At 39.0% G+C, this 4,165-nt stretch overlaps 1 protein-coding gene across 1 annotated transcript in view; it reads right to left on the reverse strand.

The window, feature by feature from the left end:
• LOC106525041 (uncharacterized) overlaps positions 1–4,165 on the reverse strand; it is a gene marked incomplete in the record, with an annotated part of 40,975 nt that overhangs the window by 31,305 nt on the left and 5,505 nt on the right.

Below are 4,165 nucleotides of genomic sequence, written 5' to 3' on the forward strand. Positions count from 1 at the left end.
ATGCTAAAGCTAACAGGCTAAGCTGAGGTTCTTCTTCCATGAAGCAGCTCGCTAGCAGCCTCGCACCGAGGACCTATCCACGTCATCATTTACCCAGAATGCTTTGTGTGTAAATAAAATGACCCAGTCCATGTAATATATTTTTAAACTTTTAGTTTAAAAATTATAAAAACTAAACATCCTACAATATTTTTACAGTCTTTATTTTACAGTTAAAATATGTTTATTAAATAAAGTCTAATGTTACAAATAACCGTGGATCCCTTTAAAAGTCTTTGGACATTTTTATTTTTTGTCAGGGTGTCAAACTAGAGTTAAGAACCGGGGAAGTTGTCTGACACTCTGGTTTTCAAAATAAAATCCCCCTGTAGCGTCTGGAAACATTTATAGGTAAAAGCTGCACCACCAGTGGAACAAAGACTGTTAAAGGAGTTCAGTAAATTCAACAGTTTATTTCTTAGAGAGTGAGTAAAAGTACTTTTATTTTACTTTCCAGTTTTTTGTGAACAGTTTTATGAATTGTACTTGAGTACTTTTCTCATCAGTGAAATTTATTTTTACCAGTCATTTAGTRTTATGGTATTTTTACTTTCACGTATTTATTTTTTCAAGTACTTTATAGATCAAAGTACTTTATAGATCTCTGATTAAAATCAAAGGCAGAGAGATTCTCCAAAAGGTTGCTTTTGATGCAACATTTCCAACACAGTAAAAAAAAAATTAAAAAATGAGAAACACATTGAAAGAGAAGCAGCATTTTTTTTGTTTGTTTTCTTGTAAACTTTGCCTGATTAGAATTCAAAGCGTTGCCTGGAAGGAACAACAGAGAGCTGRTTTTCATCCAGCTCTGGTTTAAACTCAACTAAATCCTTCTTTATTCCTCTTTTGTTACACCTGTTAGGTAATTAAGCAAAAGCACAACTCAAATGGCAACACCAAACTGTGTTTACGGCAGTTTGGACCCCCGGTCTGGGTCAGAAAGACRACCTCGCATAAACTAAATGAGGGGTCCTCGTCTTTGCATTTCTGTTGTCCGTCGTAACGAGCAGTTTGTCTCCAACAAACAGCATCTGAAGGCCCCCCCCCCCCACGCCAATTACCAGCTTCCTGAATGCTTAACGACTGTCTGAGCAGGAAGATGAGAGCGAGCTGTGTTTAAAACCTCACTTTGACTTCAGCTGCAGAGGAAACAGAAAATAAAACAAAAAGTTTGAGGAGAATATACGAGGCTTTAGATCTGCAAACTCTTTTTCATGTTTCCAGGTGTTTCATCGTTACGCCTGCAGAGCCCGAGGCTTAAACACATCGACACAGAGAATAAAAGCAACAAAACGTGAAAGAAAACACGACAAACATTAGTTACATTTAGCAGACGTACAAATATAAACAGGTTTAACATCAGCTACAAACTATAAACACAGGAAAAACCAAAAAAAAGTTCTCAAACATCTGAAAAGAAAACAGAATTTCCCCCGGGAATCCCCAAACCACACAGACTCAAATTCAGCTCCTGTGGTAATCAGACAGCTAATTGCAGGCTCAGTTAGCTAAAACTGCAATTAATCAAAGCAAAGGAGGGAGGAAAGGAAGCGAGGGAGCAGGACTGGAGGATCCAGGAGAGATGTAATCAGTCAGCCTGCAGGGGAACAACCGGCAGAGGAAGGTGGAAAGAAGAGATGCAGGGATCTGATTAAACAGGAACTCCTTCAATTACGGCCTTCAAGGTTCACGTAGAAAATTTCTCCTCTCCGTCATTTTGTTTAGAAGGACCGGAGCAGTTCCAGATGTGGSAACAAACTCCCAGCTGACCTTTAATCAGAGCGCCGCTAAAGAGCAGCTAGAGGAGGCYGGATTAGACGTCCGTTAATAAAATACATCGATCAGGCAGCGAGTCGTGTCAGGATCCTGTTTATAACCGTGTCAGCGCTGATTCGGCTGTTTCTCTCTAAACGTTCAGCTTGTTCAGGAGACAGCTAGCGTGATTTTTGGTTTGTTTTCAGCTACTTTTGACTAATTCCTCTAAGAAACGTGTCAAGATTTCTTTCAAAAAGACTTTGTTCAAACAAGTGGCTGCACTTTGTCTTCTTATGCTACTTTTAGCCACCCTTCAGCAGTTAGCTAAACTTTCTGTACATCAGCTTTTTTGCTAGACTTTAGCTGCTTCAAGATAATCTTTTGCTACTTCAGCTTTTAGCTACAGCCTTTTGCTGCTTTTAGCTACAGCCTTTTGCTGCTTTTAGCTACAGCCTTTAGCTGCTTAAAGATAACCTTTTGCTACTGCAGCTTTTAGCTACAGCCTTTTGCTGCTTTTAGCTACAGCCTTTTGCTGCTTTTAGCTACAGCCTTTTGCTGCTTTTAGCTACAGCCTTTTGCTGCTTTTAGCTACAGGATTTAGCTGCTTTTAGCTACAGCATTTAGCTGCTTTTAGCTACAGCATTTAGCTGCTTTTAGCTACAGCATTTAGCTGCTTTTAGCTACAGGATTTAGCTGCTTTTAGCTACAGCATTTAGCTGCTTTTAGCTACAGCATTTAGCTGCTTTTAGCTAACTTTTATGTAACCTTTTCCTCATTTAGCCTAGTGTTGCTACTTCAGCTTTTAGCCAGCCTTTTGCTGCTGTACGCTTTAYCCTTTTGCTGCTTTTAGCTAAAGCCTTTTGCTACTTCAGCACTTCCTTGACCTTTCAGTACTTCAGCATTTAGCAAGGCTTTTGCCGCTTTTAGTTAACCTTTAGCTACTTTAGCTATTAGCCACKCTTTTCTGCTTTTTGCCAAGCTTTGCTAACTCAGTTTTTAGCCAGCATTTTGTTGCTATTAGTTATCCTTTAGCTGCTTCTTTTGCTACTTTTAGTTATAGCCTTTTGCTGGGCTCTTAGCTATGCTTTGGYTACTTCAGCATTTGATAGCATCATCTTTTAGCTTTTAGCTACAGTTTTCAATGGTTACCACAGGGCGACCTTTTTACATTGCTTAGCTTTAAGTTAGCATTCTGCTTTTTAGCTCATGTTGCTTCTTTTAGCTATAACAACTTAGCTTTAGCCTCAGTGAATTTCAGCTTTTTAACAGAAAATGTGATTTTACAAATTAAAAACGTTGATTTATTTAAAACATTCATAACTTCATTAACTTAGCAGATTTTAATGAACATTTTCTGTCATGTGATCTATTTTTTAAGCGGGGGTGGGGGGGGAGGAATAGTTGTTGATAATGTTTCCGAGTCAGAAATGAAAACCAGCTATAATTTCTGCAGCAGAAAACTTTAATCATCTCTGCGTCACAGCGTGAATAAGCAGCCTGGCTTCACAGAGAACTTAATGATCGTGTCTGGATGTTTAAAAACTAACATTATCCAAGTCGTAGCATGTTAACAGTGATGTTCTGCTGTAATCACAACCAGCAGGCGCACATTTATCACTCCTTCAGCCTGGGCTTCGAGAGAAACTCTGCTGGTTTTCCTCCATTGAGCTTCTTTTCTTATCAAACAACAGGATTTTTTAAAAGTAGATTTACTTGTTACCTGACTTCGTTATTTCACATCAAACTGCTTGAATCAGGTTTTATTTTATGGTTTAAAGTCGTCACAGAGCGTCTCTCAGCTGCAAAAGAACAAACGTTAAATTAAAGAAGGTGTTTGTTTGAAGCTGATGAGGGGGTTTTCATGAAAAGACCTCCAGGCTAAAAACTCAGGCCGGGGTCGATCTTTAATGTCTCCCAAAACACTTCCATATGACAGGACACGGCAGATAAGAAAACCTGACATCAAAGTTTTATGTTTGTGTTTGTCCCTTTTCCACTAGMGTCACTTAATGTGGTGTCGGTATGGTTAGTATCAGAACGGGTCAGTAACATTAGGGCCAGATTCATGGAACCAAAACTTTTTTTAGTTCGTACTTCGTTGTGGTTCCGAGCGGTCCCAGTCAACGCCAAAATGCGACATCAGAACACTTTTCGTCACTGATTGGCTAGGGGGAGGAGTCACTGCATCTGAGCTGCCTTTACAACAACAAATCGAGGCGCCACTTTTTCCCAATTGTAGCAGCGACGTTAGTCGTGTTTTTATCAAACTTTAATTCAAATTTTTAGCATTTTTTTAATTTCAGAACTTATTCATAAGATAAGATGAGATGAGATGAGATGAGATGAGATGAGATGAGATGAGATGAGATGA

Source organism: Austrofundulus limnaeus, unplaced genomic scaffold (genome assembly GCF_001266775.1).
Source record: "Austrofundulus limnaeus strain Quisiro unplaced genomic scaffold, Austrofundulus_limnaeus-1.0 Scaffold210, whole genome shotgun sequence".
NCBI lineage: Eukaryota > Metazoa > Chordata > Actinopteri > Cyprinodontiformes > Rivulidae > Austrofundulus > Austrofundulus limnaeus.